Below are 18,820 nucleotides of genomic sequence, written 5' to 3'. Positions count from 1 at the left end.
AAGCAACCTAAATGTCCATCAACAGAGGAATGGATAAAGAAGGTGTGATACCTACAATGGAATACTACTCAGCCATAAAAAAAGAATAAAATGCCATTTGCAACAACATGGATGGACCTAGAGATTATTATACTAAGTGAAGTAAGTCAGGAAGAGAAAGACAAATATCATTTAGTGTCACTTGTATTTGGAATCTAAAATGTGACACAAATGAACTTATCTATGAAACAGAAGCAGATTCCCAGACATGGAGAACAGACTTGGGGTTGCCAAGGAGGAGGCGGTTCGGGCAGAGATGGAGCAGGAGGCTGGGGTTAGCAACCCCAACCATTTTATATGGAATGAACAAACAAAAAAGTCCTACTGTATAGTACAGGAAACTGTAATCAATATTCTCTGATAAACCATAAAGGAAAAGAATACATAACTGAATCACTTCACTGTACGGCAGAAAATAACACTGTGAATCAACTGTACTTCAATAAAGAACAAAAAGCAACTCTTGAGTTTTATGAAGATTTCATTCTGTAGGCATGAGTGATTAACTCACTGGCCGCTGGGGAGCTGATGTCAATCTCCAGCCTCTCTGCCCTCCCCAGAGTTTGGGAAGTGGGACTGATACTTCTAACTCTCTAATCATATAGTTGGTTTTTCTGGTGACCAGCTCCCATCCTGAAACTATCTGGTGTCTCCACAGGATCATCTTATTAGCATACAAAAGATAACTTCTTAAGGTTTTAGGTTTAGCTCTGCACTCCAAAATCAGGGACAAAGACCAGGTATACCTGTTTTTATTATACCATAGGCATTAGTCGTCCTTCAGAGCTCCACATGGATCAGACTCAAGATGCTCATCTCTTTCCCTAGCTTCTCTCCAGCTCTGGTCTCTGCTCACAGCCTCAAAGTTTTCACCCCACATCCCTCTCTCATTAAAGCACACAATCCCTGCTCTAGCTACTTCCAGAAATCCAACCTAAAACACACCCATAGCTTTCTACTCCCCACAGGTATCTGTGTGTCTCTTACGTGACTTATTTGACTGAGTTCCTTGAGATTTGATCCATATCTAATTTATCTTTGCCTCCCTATAACACCTATCTAATATTTTGCATAATAAGTTGTGGGTAAATTTTTTGGAAATAAGTATTTCATATTTTGAAATCATTTGCATGGATGGGCAGGATTGTTAAATGACTGACTTATTTCCTCCAGTTCCCTAGCCCCACCCAAACTTGGCACAAGAACAGTTTAATTCTCCCCAGTGAAGAGGAGGGCAAAGGATTTCAAGAAATGGCTCAAAAACAGGTCCCTGTGGAAATGCATCCAGGTCATTCCCATCTGGTGCCAGAGATACAGAAGGCTGTTTAGTGTTTTGAGTATTTTTGCTCTTTCCAGCTTCTCTGCCCGATGAAGTTAAACAGTCCCTAAGAGTAAATAAATGTGGCAAAGATAAAACAAATATTTTTTCCAATTGGATTGGTTCATTCCTTGTGTGGGTTCAGATGAGGGAAAAACCAGAATGTTTTGATTAAATAAGCTATTGCCATGAAATGATTTGCCTGTTTACTAACGGACTGTTGTATTTCTTGTCATTATCTACCAAAGTGGGAATTCTTGGTATTGCGGAGAGGACTGTTCTGAATAGGAAAATGGCAGGTTTCCTTAACCTAATGTTCTTACTATGTTACAAAGTGTAAAACCATTGAATTGAAAGCAGCAGGCGGGTACAACCCTGCATGATTGCAGAGCAGAGAAAAAAGAGAAGCAGGTAGGCTCTCCCTATCCCTTTTTGAGGAGTCTTTCCTTACAGTGCTTCTGATGACTGTTTTTTTTTCCACTTCCCTTTCATATGTATCCTACCCAGTGATACTAAGATTTGATTTCCTGTTAAGAAGAAAGATGGTGTTGCTCCCTGTGACTCCTACTGTCTGGGAACCAAGGTTCTTCCTAACCTAAAAGGTCTGGATGAGATGCTACTGAGTTCATGGTGCGGGTTTTTTAGTTGCTAATCATCTACCATGATGGTGGTCCGGTAGCAGTGATGATAATGATGACACATGACCTGTATTGGATTATCAGACATTGTTCCTGGACTTTACTTGTATTAATTGATTATCCCCCATCACAACTATGGGGCTTCCCAGGTGATGCAGTGGTAAAAGAATCTGCCTGCCAATGTAAGAGACGTGGATTCAAGCCTTGGGTCAGGAAGATACTCTGGAGTAGGAAACTGCAACCCACTGCAGTATCCTTGATTGGAAAATTCCATGAGCAGAGGAGCCTGGTGGTCTACAGTCCATGAGGTCACAAAGAGTCGGACACAACTGAGCAAGTAAACACATGAAAAAACCCATTTTACACAAGAAAAAACTAGACGTCATAGATGTTAAATAACCTGCCCAAGCATAGGTGTTGTCAGTGATGGAACTGGCTCTGACCCGAGGGAATCTGGCTTCAGATCCAAGGGTACTGATCATATACACACGGCCTAGTAGTATTAGTCTTAACAGCAACCATTAACATTTATCGAGCCTTCACTACATGCCAGTCACGATCATTAATTTTATGTATTAACATTATTAAATCTCATTAAAAACTCCATCAGGTGCGTATTTATCATCCTCTTTTGCTGAGGCACGTAGAGGTTAACTTGCCTGGGGTTACTCAGCAGACGGGTGAAGGAACCAGGTTTGCCATCTTCGTTAAAATGCCTTCAGAGAGCCGCGCACAGGCTCTTCTGCTCTTGCCGGCAGGAGGTATGAACTTTGGCTTTTGGGACACATGCACGCTACTCTCGACAAAACTTCGTAAAATACATTCTGTCTCCCCTGGGAAAAAGATCCAGGGAGTCATAGAACAAGAGATCCCAGTCTAGAGCTCACATCTGTTCTGGTTGGTTTGTTTGCTTGCCCAGTATTTCCGCCTCCTTTTTAGTAAGGGTGCTATAGAACAGGAGCTTCCAGCCTCTGCAATCTAATGCCCAAAGACCCGAGGTGGAGCTGATGTAATCGTAATAGTAACTGCAATGAAGTGCACAATAAATGTGATGTGCTTGAATCATCCCGAAGCCAGCCCCCCACCCCCTGTCCATGGAAAAATTATCTTCCACAAAACCAATTCCTGGGGCCAAAAAGGTTGGGGACTGCAGCTCTAGAAGTTTCTTGGTGGGGAATGTATCAGTTTTCTATCATTGCTGCAACAAATTACCATAAATGTAGTGGCTTGAAATAATACCAATGTAATTATCTTACTTCTGGAGGTCGGAAATAAAAAAATAGGTCCCTCTGAGCTAAAGTCAAGGTAGCAATAGGCTGCATTCCTCCTTGAGGGCCTCAGGGAGACTCCATTTCTCTGCCTTTTCCATTTTCTAGAGACTATCCCTGTTCTGTGTGCATAGGCTCCTTCCATCTTGAAAGCCAGCAGCAGCAGGCCAAGTCTTTCTCAAGCTACTGTCTCTCTGGTTGTCCCTCTCCTGCCTCGTCTTCCACTTTTGAGGACGCTGGTGATTATATTAGGTTTACCTGGATACTCTCCCTAGTTTACCATTAACCGCGTGGCAACCTTAATTTCTCTCTGCCATGTAACCTATTCACAGTCTCCTCCAATTAGGATATTGACCTCTTTGGAGTAGTGTTGAGAGAACTGTCCTATCTGCCACAGTGAAACTCTGCTTTTCACCCTTCGTTCATATGTTTCTGGGTTTATCCAACCCAACAACCCTGGCTCAAAGCGTAGGCTTGGGACTTTTACGGGATTTCTTGGTAAAAAGCTCCCACCCCCACATCCCACTTCAGATGGGCTGATCACTGCTCACCTGCTCTGAAGAGGGGCCGGGGCGGGGACTCTCCCTGACTGGCTGGGGCCCTTCCTGTTTGGGCTGTTACACATCCAGAGGTTCCGCCCAGCTGCTGAAGTCCATGAGTGGGTAGCAGCTGTGTCCACCTTTGCAAAACACCAGACTGCTGCTGCTGCTAAGTCGCTTCAGTCGTGTCCAACTCTGTGCGACCCCATAGACGGCAGCCCACCAGGCTCCACCATCCCTGGGATTCTCCAGGCAAGAACACTGGAGTGGGTTGCCATTTCCTTCTCCAGTGCATGCATGCATGCTAAGTTGCTTCAGTTGTGTCCGGCTCTGTGTGACCCCATGGGCAGCAGCCCAACCAGGCTCCTCTGTCCACGGAATTCTCTATGCAAGAGTACTGGAGTGGGTTGCCATTTCCTTCTCCAGAACACCAGACTGGCATTCCTAAAAATAAAGCCTCTTCCTCCTGCTGCTGATTCAGGGAGCCGCAGTGCAAGTATGCAAACACTCCCTAAAAAACAAAGACGACTGAGTCAGAGCTCCTCAGTGACACCCAGCCTAGCACTGTATGGTCCCTTGTTTATTACTCACTGGCTTGAGCTGAGCATCAGGATGGTACATCAATGTTCAACATTGATTTGCTTTCTCTAGCCTCTCCTTTGTCATTCTCAGCATCCCCAAAGATTTTTTTTTTTTTTAATGCAGTAAAATATCTGTTTGCTAGGGTTCACCTGAAAGACACATTATTAGTCAGGTTTTTGCTATCTGAATGCTGTGCAACAAAAGACTCCAAAGTCTCAGTGGCTTACCAAAAGCATTTCTTCTTCCTCATTGGTCTGTGGGGCAGCAGGGGCAGCTCTGCTTTGCTTTACAGAAGGGGATCAGGTCTACTCCACATTTCTCTCATTATCCCTCGACCAGCAGTGACCAGGAACCGTTCTTCTCATGATGAAGGACACCAAGCCAAACTACAGGAGCACATTTAAGGTCTCTGCTCAGGTCATGACCACTAACATCCCATGGCCCCAAAAGAGTCACATGCCAAGTCCCCACATTAGTAGGTAAGGAAATGTCCTCTGGTTTCTCCAGCAGGAGGCACTGTTGAGCAACATGACAAAGACTGGGTGTGTTCCAAGGTGGAAGAGAATTGGGATAATCCAATCTTATCATTGGCGCTCAGCTGGTAAAGATTCTCCCTGCAGTGCAGGAGACCCGGGTTCGATCCCTGGGTTGGGAAGATCCCCTGGAGAAGGAAATGGCAACCCACTCCAGTATGCTTGCCTGAAAAATCTCATGGACAGAGAAGCCTGGTGGGCTGCAGTCCATGGGGTCGCAAAAAGTTGGGCACAACTGAGTGACTAACACTTACTTAATCTTATCATAGGGGCTTCCCAGGTGGCATTAGTGATAAGAAATACACCTGCCAATACAGGAGATGCAAGAGAGACTGGTTCAAGCCCTGAATGTGGAAGATCCCCTCGAGTAGGAAATGGTAACCCACTCCAGTATTCTTGACTAGAAAATTCCATGGGCAGAGGAGACTGGTGGGCTACAGTCTGTGGGGCTGCAGAGTCAGACACCACTGAGAGACTGAGCAATCCTCTCATAGACATCCTCCATCTTGATACTGTCTGTCTCTTTCATAGAAAAGGAGAAAATAACTATATAAAATTTTATAGGTCATTTCAAGAATTTCTGCAAAAAAAAAAATTACACACACACATATGTATATATATGTTACCAGTAAGATTTCACCCTGCCTCCTACCTATGGATCTGATTTCATGGGGTTTGTACAGGAGTATAGGACCTCACACCCAGAAAGACCCCACATTTGGTGTAATGCTCTGCTTTATCTTGAAGTTCTTAATAATGTTTGACCAAGGGGCCCTATTTTTTCAATGTGCACTGGCTCCCACAAATTAGGTAGCCAGTCCTACCTACACGTGCTGTATTTATGGTTCCATGTGGTGAGAATTCAGAGAAGGCAGTGGCACCCCACTCCAGTACTCTTGCCTGGAAAATCCCACGGACAGAGGAGCCTGCAGTCCATGGGGTCACAAAGAGTTGGAAACGACTGAGGGACTTCACTTTCACTTTTCACTTTCATGTATTGCAGGAGGAAATGGCAACCCACTCCAGTGTTCTTGCCTGGAGAATCCCAGGGACAGAGGAGCCTGGTGGGCTGCCGTCTATGGGGTCGCACAGAGTCGGACACGACTGAAGCGACTTAGCAGCAGCAGCAGCAGTGGTGAGAATTAATGCTCAGATTAGCAGCCCTGAGACCGGTAGGTTCCAAAATGATCCAAAATTCTGTTGCAATTCCCATGCTCTTTTCTTCTTTCAATATGTTTAATGGGCACAGTTATAATTCTAAGTGTTAGAGAGAAGACCGAGAACTAACCAGCCTGCTCTCCTCGGTTTTACACTGTACCATATTCTGGCTATCCGCTGCTGGACAGATGATTTTCATTATAGTCATTAAAGGGAAATCTGATGCAGACACTCATAATAGATCATGGATGTTGAAGGTCACAGGCAAGCCCCAGCACCCAGCAGGAACTCCCTTCATCTCGATATTTTCTTCCCAAGAAAGTAAACCAGAACACAAGTGAGTTAGAGCGCCACAATTAGTTAGACAGCCCATCTTAAAGCCACTTGGCTTTGTAAAGATAATAAATCTTTCCCAACTTTGCTACTTTGGCTATAATCCTAGCCTCCCAAGTGACAAAAAGATCCATTTTAGAAAGGTTTTCAACCATAAAGCCTAAAGTCAAAGAGCAGACCGAGTTTCTGGTTAGCATTTCCCAGGGGCTCTGCAAATAGTGTGAGAAATGCCACTCTGTGACAGCTTGAACCAATACCAGGCTCGTCCTTCAAGAGATCCGCTCACTACTGTGTTGCTCAGAGGAGTGAAAAGATGTCAAATTGCTGATCCGCTTGAAAGATCAAAACAGGTGTATTTCATACTCAAGCAGCAGGGACCCTGTCTTGGGAAGGAATCAGTGCTTTTCCTCATTTGCTTGCTTCACAGAAATTCATACCCTTAGGCTTAATACCTCACCCCATCCCCAGACTAGACTCTGCTTCCAGCAAGCCCAGCTGGACTCAACATGTTCACAACACGCACAGATGCCTCCATGATACAGATGGCACCACCAGCTCTATCAAAGCTTGCTTCTCCAGCCCCATAGGGCCTAGTTCTCAGATTTTAGCCTACATTAGAATCATTTGGGAGCTTGTTAAACACAGATTTCAGGGCTCTAGCTTGTGATTTTTTGGTTCAGTTAAGTCTTGGGTAGGTCCCTTGCTTCCCTAGTAAGTTTCTGGATGCCCGATGCTGCTGGTTTGGGTACCAATCTTTGACAGCCTCTGCTCCAGGACATTGCTTTAGGCCCTGAAAGGCTGCACCAGCAAAACTCTCTGCAATGCTAAAGACCCTCATTTCTTTGGCTTCTGACCACCTCCATCTCAGCTTTCCTCGACTCCCATTCATTCTTGAATATCCTTCTTTCGATAGTCTTCCAGCCTCACATGCCATAGAAAACGTTCTCACTGAGGTTAAACATGATGCACCTGCTGTCAAATTTAATAGACGGGCATCACCACTCAGGTGCCTCCCCAGCCAGGCCACAACTCACCCTGTCTGAGCTGCACACCCTGCCTCTCTGCCTGTTCTCTTGGTCTAGTGTTGGAGGCTGCCTGGATGGCGTGTTTTCTCTTCCTTCTGGTAATAGTATTGCCCCGAGGTGCAGCCATGGCCCCTCCCTACTTGGTGTCGTTGAGATGTGATTTCCAAACTGACACTCCTGACACCTTGATTTTGAACATCTGACCTCTCGAATTGTAAGAAAATTAATTTCTGTTGTTTAAGCTACCCAGTTTGTGGTAATTTGTTACAGCAGCCACATGGAAACAAATACATCCTGCTTTCATCTGAAGGGCTGGGATTGCGGAAGGGAGGCAGGGGATCCTGCTTAGGTGATCTGACCTAAGATACAGAAGGTAGGAAATTTCAAAGCTTCCTCAGCCCAGATCTGACTGCTTGAAAAACAGTACAGTCACCAAACTACGCAGTCTGAAGATAGCTACCACTTCGGCACAGATACTTAGCCAATCAAGAGCTCTATCTCTTACACCAACCCTGTTTATTTAGTCTCTTGAAGTTGGAGGGCATTCTCTCTGTAGACAGAAGAAAGACTTTCTCTGTATAATAAATTAAGGGAAAAAAGTTTCACTGAACAGTCCTTTCTTAGAAAGCTTACAATTAATTTCCTTTGTAATTTCCGGTGATAAGAGCTGATAGCAGATTTCCTTGCCAGCTTTTGTAATCCCAATGACATCACAGAACCTCCATCACTGTAGAAAAATTGTTCTTTTAGGTGGCAATGATGACATCAACCACTACAAGGGGTGCAGGGTGGGGAAGAACAGGAAATCCTACATTCAGCTGCTAACTGATAAATGAAGGAGGAACTGGTTTTTAAAGTAAGTTCCCATAACTAAGCAGCATTCTCAATTACTTGGCTTTATTTGAGACCTAATTGTTTCTATAATCTACAAGTCCCTAGTCAGAAAGGCTCCTCACTTCCAAGAAACCCAGGGATTATAGTTTAGATCCCCTCACTTTGGGGGAGCCCTAGGTCATTGCCTCATGTCAGACATAAGCATAAGGGTTAAAAAAGACCCAGACCACAGAGCTGGAGATAATTTTTAGGATGAAAGGAAGAGAAAGAAAGAGAGAGAAGGGGAGAAAGAGAGAGAAGGAAAGAAAGAAAGGAAAGATAAATAGAAAAGAAATACAGACAATCAATGACATCTGAGTTGGGCAACCTAACAAACGGTATTAGACTTCTCCAGAGAAAGCAAAACTGATGGGATATGTGTATATAGATACTGAGTTTCATTTTGTTTCATAACATCATGTAGAGTTTGGTCTCATTTGTATACAACTAAAGACGTAAATTGCTATATTTCCTGGAAAGGACGTTTACCAGAATCTTAACAATAGTAATCTCTGAGTAGTGGAATTTCAGGTTATTTTGGTAACATTTATTAGGGGCATACTATGTGTCAGGCATTCTTTCAAGTATTTTACATGGATTAAATTAATTCAATAATTGATTTTGTTTGCACTTTTTAAAAAACAAAATCATGTGTCATTCCCCCCCCCCAAAAAAAACTATGAAGCAGTTGTTTTTTAAAAAACATCCCTTCTATTCTCATACATGAGCAGCCCTTGTTTCCCAAAGCTCCACAACCTTGGGACCACTGAGAAGCTGAAACTGTTGCATGCAGATCCCACCCAGAGTTATTGCTGGAAATCTTCCCATTTCTCATACACACACACACACACACAAACTGATGCTTTCCCATTGCTGTTGGAGTGCTTCGTTTGTTTGATTGTTTTCATGGCTCCTCTCTTGTTTATTAAGAACTGGGTAAGTCGGTAATCTGTTCCCTTTCAACCTCAATCTTACTCGTAACCATCTCCCATAGACCCTGCTTCTAAGGTATTTAATTTGCATTCTTTTGTTTCTGTCTGTTCTCATAAAATGTGTTGTTTGGTAAATTCGTATTTTTAATTCACCTAGATGGTTTGACTTTATATCTCATTCAAGGGTTCTCTGCCACACCCGCTACAATCACCCATCCAGTCCCTGCACCCACTCTGACCATTGTTGCTGGTGGAAACTTGGGGATTCCTGGAGTTGAAAGTGTTCTCCATCATCCCTCTGCCAACCACTCACTCCTAATCCCCTGACTTGCTCCAGAACTTAAAGTTGATTAGACAACCTTAGGTCCAAGAGTCAACCTTGGTTTGTTTTTTTTTTTTCCATGTGTGTAGCTCTCTCCCCTGAGAAACTTGCTCCAAGTTTCCCATTTGCCAGCCTGAAGGGAAGTGGAAAGCTAGCAATGATTGCCAAGTCAAGCCAAAGTCAGGTCCCTGGACAAGGACTACCTGCCAGCTCTCTCATCCCTAGAAACTCCTCCGCCTAAATCATTTTCCCTTCTCCACCAGGTTGAAGCAGTCTCGTTTCCCAACTTGTGCAAATATTTACAGTGGGAAGCTGGATCTTTCACTCTAAGATTCCTTTGCTGAATCTTCCAGAAAATCTAACGTGTCCTTCATCATCTCACAAGCATTATAAGAATGTATGTGGGGGGGCACTCCTCTGGTGGTCTAGTGGTTAAGAACCTATCTTGCAATGCAGGGCACTTGGGTTTGATCCCTGATCAGAGAACTAAGATAGCACATGCTGCAGGGCAACTAAACCCGCACCATCTGGAGCCCCCGTGCCACAAGAGAGGCCGTGCACCGCAACGAAAAGATTCCAGCAACCAAGACCCGACTTAGCCAAATAAAAATATTTTTTAAAATGTACGTGATGAGTCCCTCACTTTTCTATAATTTCTGCATCCCACTCACCATCGGCTGCCTCTAACTTCAGTCTGATGTAATCTGCAGAAAAATGCTCAGGGTGGGACATGGTCAGAGGTGGATTCATCTCAAAGTTAATGAGGCTTGAGTTTCAGTCCCTGCCCTGTAAAGGGCCCAGGAAAAGTCCAACAATGTGCTCACAATGTGTTTTCATTAAATTTGTGATGTTAAGACATTTTAGCCACAGTCAAGTAAGACCGCTATCTTTGTTCTCTGACATTCCTCCCATCACCGTCTACCACGGGTCAGGGAGCTTTGGCAAGGCCTTGGATGTTTGGGGATCTGGCTAAAGGAAAGTTGGCTTGCGGATACACATAGTGGGGTTTAGTGTTTATAAACACTGTTGTGTCTTCTTGTTATAGTATTTGTATCCTACAATTGTATTCTTAAAGAGGGTTTCCAAAATTCCAAAACCTTCCTCCACCTCCCAAAGCTGGGTCTTCCCACCCAGTGAAGCCCAGTAAAATTTGCTTCAGAACCCATGTATCCTTAGGGGTGATTTTGGACCTTCACGGTTCTGTCCTGATCTTCATTTTGAAGCTTTTCTGTTGTAGGTGGACCCCTAATTCCACTGACGTGTAGCCCTTGACTCAGGGTATAATTTCCAACCTGCGCCTCTGTCAGTTTCCTTTCTGTGCCTCTCTCCTCTGCTCCCTCAGCACACACATACTCTCTCTCTTCTGCATCTGGCGCAGTTGCATCTCCTATTTAAATACCAGAAGCTGAAGTGCAGATTGGCAATGAGCCAGTTCTTAAAAATGAGCCCAAATGTTCGAGGCAAACACTTCCAAGAATGCCCACAGCTGCCAGTCTCAACTTTAGAGGGCAAGAGGAGGAAACGGGCTTACAAAGCAGGTGTTCTGTCCGGGTGTCCCTCTGGAACTGAGGCTGTTTGATGAGGCAGAAATATTTCCAACTCTCCACCTAACAAAACAGTGAGGGAACAAAACTCTTAAATTAGAAAAGTCTCTCAAGTCAACAACTCAGCAAAATTTTCAGCACATACACCAAAAACAGTGCTCAAGGACTATTAAGTTAACAAATTCTCCTTTTAGAGGAAAGCATCCCCCACCTCCAGTCATTGCAAATGGACTCTGTTTCCATTTAAAATGTCCTGGGAGACATCTTTCCTCTGGCCTACATTCAAGGTCAAGTTTTTGTTGGTTTCTTGGCAGGTAGGGGCTGGGGAGGGAGAACTGCTTTCATTTTCTTTACCTCTGCAAAATGCCTTTCCGAAAGTGTTAACCCTATTTTTTTTTTTTTCTTTATGTTGACCTCCATTTCTCTGGCAGACTTTCAAATCATTTTTTTCTCGTTGTAAAAGTAATCTATCCATGTATTAATCGAACAAATATTTACAGAGTACCTACATCTCAGGTCGTGTTCTTCTTTCACTAGGATAATTTTTTCTCTCTTATTAACTAGACTTTGCAAATATTTAAAATCACAATATTTATGATAAGCAGACCCCAGAATTTATTTAGCCATTCTCTTTTTTGTTAAACATTCAAGCCACTTCCAATTTCTCCCTGTTGTAAATAGTGTAGCAGTGACATTCCTTGCAATAGACTCTTGTCTATATCTAAAGAGTAACTCTTCAGGACAGATATCTAGCAATGGAATTACTAGATCAAAAGGTATAAACAATCTAAACTTTCTTAATAAACATTCTAGTAAACTTGCTGATGCATACTACCACCTTTGGCTTCCTCAAATCTTCCTCAAAGGAAGAATCACCCATCCCTATTTAAAGACAGGAGGGCATAGTCCATTCCTTCTATAGAAGTTTGCTGATTCCTAAAATAATTTCATTTCCTGGTGGTGATAAAATTCCAGTTCTTTTCTTGAACTTTCTGTACTAAATTCATCCTCTAGGGTCACATTTTTGCATTCCTTATGCAAAGGTGTAACACTTAGAAAAGAAAGAGTATCCACACTCCTCTGCTCATGACTATCACTCTGGGCAAACAAGAAATCAACCCAGAGGGAAATCATCCCTTCCAAGAGAAATATGGAGTCACACAAAGGTATGTAAGACTCTAGTAATCATCTTCATTCCTCGACCTACTGAGGGGTTTGAGGAGGAGAAAGGATGTAAAGCTGAGCATCTCTCTAATTAGCCTTGTTCACACAGGAGGAAAGGAGCCTTCCCACCTAGTCAGCACCTCTGCTCTGGCAAGTCAACCTGTAAAAGTGCCTTACCAAGGCGCTTTTCAATATACAAGCAAATTTCATTGCATAGCATTTTAATCTCTAATTTTTCTTCTGGAACAACTTCGTTCCCTGACTCTTTACTAAGAAGCATGCCTGCTTTCCAAGAAACCCAGTGCTGTCTTGAGAAACCCCCAGTACTTTGTCCTCAAGAAGAAACACTAGGGAAGACAAAGAAAACCAGAGCAAGTCCTCTTTGATCTTATTCAAGATGGAATATTTGCTAATGTGTTGCTTCATTGTCTTATTTGGATCAGAAGCCCTTTAGTGGGAATTTTGTTTATATAATGTTCTGCTTAAGGCAAAGACTACTGAGATTGAAAGTCAAGATTTTCTCTTTCCTGGGAGCCAGGCAGCCTGAACGAACTGATTGCCTGGCCTTTTTCCCTCCAGCTGAGCCCAGGCTAGGAGAAAATCCGTGACAAGAGCAAAGAGTTTCATCTCTGGATGACCAAAGGGGGCTTTACCAAAGGTGATGATAGAACCTGTGGTAGGTGAGGGGCAGCACCGTCATTCATTCATCCAGCAGTGACTTATTGAATGCTTAGTATGTGCCAGAATCTAGACCAGGCACTGTGTGAGTGAAACAGACAAATAGCCTGCTCTCGTGGATCTTGCTGCTGAATGAGAAGCAAACACCAACCAAATAGTGTTGATCCTTGAACAATACGGTCCACTTTGACCTGCGCAGGCCCGCGGTGGATGCAGATTTTTGTTTGTTTGTTTCCTTCAAACACTACAGTATACCACCATCAGGGTTAGTTGAATCTGCTGATGCAGAACTGCAGATAGGGAGGGTGGATGGAAAGTGACACATGGCTTTTCCGCCATGCAGGGGGTCAGCACCCCTAACCCCCAGTTGTTGGAGAGCAGCTGTACCTATGCCCATGGAAATAAGACCAGCCTTGGTGTGGGCGGGGCATCAAGAACATAGAGCTGTGAATGCCTGTTTGTGGCAGGGGATTCACCTTAAAGGGGGAAGGCAAGCAGTTGTTGCTGGAATTTAGATCTGAAAGGCAAGCTGGAAAAGAGGGAAGAAGGTGTGTATCAGGCAGGGGGCTGCAGTCAGAGGGTGAAAGGAAGGGGCAGTTTGCAGGATGGCTCCAGAGATGTGATCGAGGCCATACAGGGTTCTGGTTTTCATCCTGAATGGGTCTTTATTATTTTTTAAATTTATTTTTTAATTGGAGGATAATTGCTTTACAATGTTGTGTTGGTTTTGGCTGGATAACAATGTGAATCAGCTGTAAGCATACATATATCTGCTCCCTCTTGAGCTTCCCTTGACTCTCCCCCGGCGGGTCCCAGCCCTCGAGGTCATCACAGAGCATGAGCCGAGCTCCCGGGCAATACAGCTGCTTCCGGCTAGTCGTCTGTTTACACGGTCATGCGTGTACGTCAGGGCTACTCTCTCAGTTCACCCCACGCTCTCCTTCCCCACTGTGTCCAAAGTCCATTCGCTACGTCTACGTCTCTATTCCTGCCCTGCAAGCAGGTTCATCAGTACCATTAAGGAGTCTTTAGACTGCTAAGCCCCTATTACTTGAAGATTCTACTCTTAGATATTTACCTAAGAGAAATGGAAACTCAAAAGACTTCACATGAATACTCACAGTTGCCTTAAAATAGCCTAAAGCTGGAAACAATCCAAATGTCCATCAACAAAAGAATAAATAAATAACAGCATATTCATAGTCAACTGAATGGAATGAACACACAACAACATAGAATGCTATCCAGATTACTTTGAGTGAAAAGAGCCAGGCACATCCCGTCCATACTGTGTATTTATATTTGTATGAATCCAAAAATGGGCAAAACTAATCTATGGTGATAAAAATCAGAAAGTGGTCGCCTCTGGGTGTGGGGGCTGGGCAGGGGAGGGAATCACTGGAAAAGGGGAGCAAGAGAACTTTCTGAGGTGATAAGAATGTCCTACACTTTGTTTTTTTCATTTGTCCTACACTTTGCTTCAGCAATATGTGAACCATGAACTTCCAGATGTTCAAGCTGGTTTTAGAAAAGGCAGAGGAACCAGAGATCAAATTGCCAACATCCGCTGGATCATCAAAAAAGCAAGAGAGCTCCAGAAAAACATCTATTTCTGCTTTATTGACTATGCCAAAGCCTCTCACTGTGTGGATCACAATAAACTGTGGAAAATTCTGAAAGAGATGGGTATACCAAACCACCTGACCTGCCTCTTGAGAAACCTGTATGCAGGTCAGGAAGCAACAGTTAGAACTGGACATGGAACAACAGACTGGTTCCAAATAGGAAAAGGAGTACATCAAGGCTGTATATTGTCACCCCGCTTATTTAACTTATATGCAGAGTACATCATGAGAAACACTGGGCTGGAAGAAGCACAAGCTGGAATCAAGATTGCCGGGAGAAATATCAATAACCTCAGATATGCAGATGATACCACCCTTATGGCAGAAAGTGAAAAAGAACTAAAGAGCTTCTTGATGAAAGTGAAAGAGGAGAGTGAAAAAGTTGGCTTAAAGCTCAACATTCAGAAAACTAAGATCATGGCATCTGGTCCCATCACTTCATGGCAAATAGATGGGGAAACAGTGGAAACAGTGGTTGACTTTATTTTTCTGGGCTCCAAAATCACTGCAGATGGTGATTGCAGCCATGAAATTAACAGACGCTTGCTCCTTGGAAGGAAAGTTAATGATCAACCTAGACAGCATATTAAAAAGCAGAGACATTACTTTGCCAACAAAGGTCCGTCTGGTCAAGGCTATGGTTTTTCCAGTGGTCATGTATGGATGTGAGAGTTGAACTATAAAGAAAGCTGAGTGCCTTTATAGAATTGATGCTTTTGAACTGTGGTGTTGGAGAAGACTCTTGAGAGTCCCTTGGACCTCAAGGAGATCCAACCAGTCCATCCTAAAGGAGATCAGTCCTGGATGTTCATTGGAGGTACTGATGTTGAAGCTGAAACTCCAATACTTTGGCTACCTAATGTGGAGAGCTGACTCACTGGAAAAGACCCTGATGTTGGGAAAGATTGAAGGCAGGAGGAGAAGGGGATGACAGAGGATGAGATGGTTGGATGGCATTACCGACTCAATGGACATGGGTTTGGGTAAACTCCGGGAGTTGGTGATGGACAGGGAAGCCTGGCATGCTGCAGTTCATGGGGTCGCAAGGAGTCGGACAAAACTGAGCAACTGAACTGAACTGAACTGAAATGTCTTTTTGCAGGCACCACCTCAAAGTCAGAAAGGCCCTTGCTTGCTGAAGGTTTAGAAGAACCCCAGAAGCTAAGCATTTTACAGCTGGAAAGGATTCTTAGAGTGCACATCGGCCTAAACATTTCACGCATGGAATGCGGGAGTAAAGGGACTAAACTACCCAGGAACATTCATAACATTTGATTAATACTTACCAAGTACTTCCACATCAATTACCTCCTTAAATCCCCATAAAGTGATGGCAAATTATTCATTCTTCTTTTCAGAAGTTGGGACTCAGAGAGTAGAGCAGAAAAAGTGAATTCCTGTCAATGCACAAGTTTCTCCTCTTCTTCTAGGGTACATCACTACATCCCTGTTACCACCTCTCTTGCAGCTGGAGGGGTAGGGTAACTGACCATACAATCCTTCCTTCACATTCTCACTTCTTTGCCGGCTGTCCAGATGTACAGGATCCAGGGGAGGAGTTCACAGCCCCAGGGGATGGTGAAGCCATCCATTGGAAGGATCCTGGGTCTCTGAATGACTCTGTGGAGCAGAGGTATTTTCCCCCATTCACTGATCCAAGTGAACTATAATAGGAAGGAGAAATAAACCTTTCCTCTACCCAAGCACTGATGTTTTGGTGTTTGTTTTCTAGTTAGCTTAACTGACATAAGAAAAATTAAGGGACCCATGCAAAAATCCATGTATTAATTTATGTAACAACAACAACAACAAAAAAGGTATTGAGCACCTATTAAACACGCTTGACATTGTGTGTTCATCAGTGAATTAAGACAACTCTGGCCTGCGCCCTTATGAGGCTTGCAGCTAACAGCTGACACAGGTATGGACAGGGATAAGACCCAAATGAAAATCTGTTAACTACAAATTTCTCTCCTTCTCTACTTCACAGGCTTCTTCCCAAATAATTTAAATCAAAATATGTCATTCCTTTAAAGTTTACTTTACAAAATAGACAATTTACCCCACATATGAATTATAGGATGGAGAAAAAAGGTAGGGGGTGTTTGTTAAGCTCCTGCATTCCCCAAGACCTAAGAAGGCCCAGCCCTGGTAAAATCTCCTTATATCATAGAGCCTTTGTCAGTAGATGGGATTAGAAAATGATTGTTTTCAGATACTTAAATTTTGGGGTATTTAAAGATCTACAGTTGACCTTTGAACAACACAGGGGTTAGGGGTACCAACCTTGACCCTTTACACAGTTTAAAATCTGCATAAGATAACTAGTTGGCCCTCAGTTGAGTTCAGTTCAGTCGCTCAGTCGTGTCTGACTCTTTGCGACACCATGAACTGCAGCATGCCAGGCCTCCATGTCCATCACCAACTCCCAGAGTCCACCCAAACCCATGTCCATCCTATCAGTGATGCCATCCAACCATCTCATCTTCTGTTGTCCCCTTCTCCTCCTGCTCTCAATCTTTCCCAGCATCAGGGCCTTTTCCAATGAGTCAGCTCTTCGCATTAGGTGGCCAAAATATTGGAGTTTCAGCTTCAGCATCACTTCTTCCAGTGAATATTCAGGACTGATCTCCTTTAGGATGGACTGGTTAGATCTCCTTGCAGGCCAAGGGACTCTCAAGAGTCTTCTCCAATACCACAGTTCAAAAGCATCAATTCTTCAGCGCTCAGCTTTCCTTATAGTCCAACTCTCACATCCATACATGACTACTAGTTGGCCCTATGTATACCCTGGTCCTCTGTATATGCAGTTCCTCATATCAACAGTTCTGCATCCCTGGATTCAACTAACTAGGGATAGTGTAGTAATGAAGTATTTACCATTGGAAAAAAAATCCACGTATAAGTGAACCCACGTGTCAAACCCATGCTGTTCAAGGCTCACCTCTATATTGTTGGAAATGGCATGAGTTCATTTCCCTTCATTACTCAACAGTAGTAACCTAAAATTCTATGACCCTGTGAATTTTTCTCTCTGATACCTGTGACTTTCTTGTGTCTCATAGTCATAACTCAGAACAGCTGTTCTCATTGTAATGCACTGTTGAGGGACTAGATTAAATGTCTCAGACTCTGAGATATTCCAAGCAATTGTTTGGATTTTTCAGAATACTCAGAACCTGGTTTCTTATGCTTCACTCTCTTTTCTAGACAGCTTTGGCAAACCTATAGGAAGGGCTGTCATGGTCAATAGATACTGAGTTTTCAGCTTTTGCTCTTTGAAATTTCAGATTTGTATGTATTTATCCAATTTTTACTCTTATTCAAGTGACTTTTACATGGTCATTGCTGTATCAGTTAACTCTTGGTAACAGAAAGACCCATTCAAATGGGGGCTTAAGCAAAAGGTAAGTTTTGGTTCAAGTAACTAGGACCTGGTTTTTCTTTCTCCATCTCTCAGCTTTTGGGTCTCAGCTCTCTTATCTATCTTTTGGGTCAGCTTTGTTCTCAGATAGACAACCATCACCTGCTCATAAAATAACTGGAGGAATGCCAACCTCAAAGCCCCTTAAGTTCATACCCAGTGGAAAGAAAAAACATATATCTTCTGGTAGCATTTATAAAAGTCAAGGACTTGAAACGTCCTTGAATTGCACTGGTTTAGGTCAGGTACCCACTCAGGAGCACAGGTGCAGTCTGTCTTGGGCCTGGGTCATGACGCCACTCGATGTAGGCATCAAAATGCCATTGAGACATCGTAGACTGAGAGTGGGAAAAGAGTAAATTACCCGGAAGAAAATTGGAGACTGATTCTGCAAAGAGAGGTAGGTAAAGAAAAATTATGGAATACATTGGTTAGCACTGCCATTGATGGCTCTGGGTGATTAGATTCTTTTTAAAGAATACAGCTATTAACCAGCTTGGGTAGCTGTTTCTAAACTCAGCAAATGTCTGAGTGAACACAAAGTTTGGGGCTTCACTTAGCCTTAAGAACTAGAAAAACTAAAAGAGTAAACAGACAGTAAAACCTGTTAAAATAACTCTTCATCAGAGAAAGTGTAAGCTTGAGTAGGCACTTGGGAAGTTGTTTGTAACTAAGGGAAAGAAAGATAAGAGTGTATATGTACTTTCTCTTACAAAAGTGATTTATTTCTTGTTGCTTTCAAAAAAAATTTTATAGTGACAAGATAATATACATTCAGTGCAACAGTGTGATGGGGAGGTGGAAGTGGAAATACAATTTAAACTA

Source organism: Dama dama, chromosome 3 (genome assembly GCF_033118175.1).
Source record: "Dama dama isolate Ldn47 chromosome 3, ASM3311817v1, whole genome shotgun sequence".
Taxonomy (NCBI): Eukaryota; Metazoa; Chordata; class Mammalia; order Artiodactyla; family Cervidae; genus Dama; species Dama dama.
The sequence above is the reverse complement of the archived record's forward strand: the minus strand, read 5'-3'. Positions refer to the sequence as shown.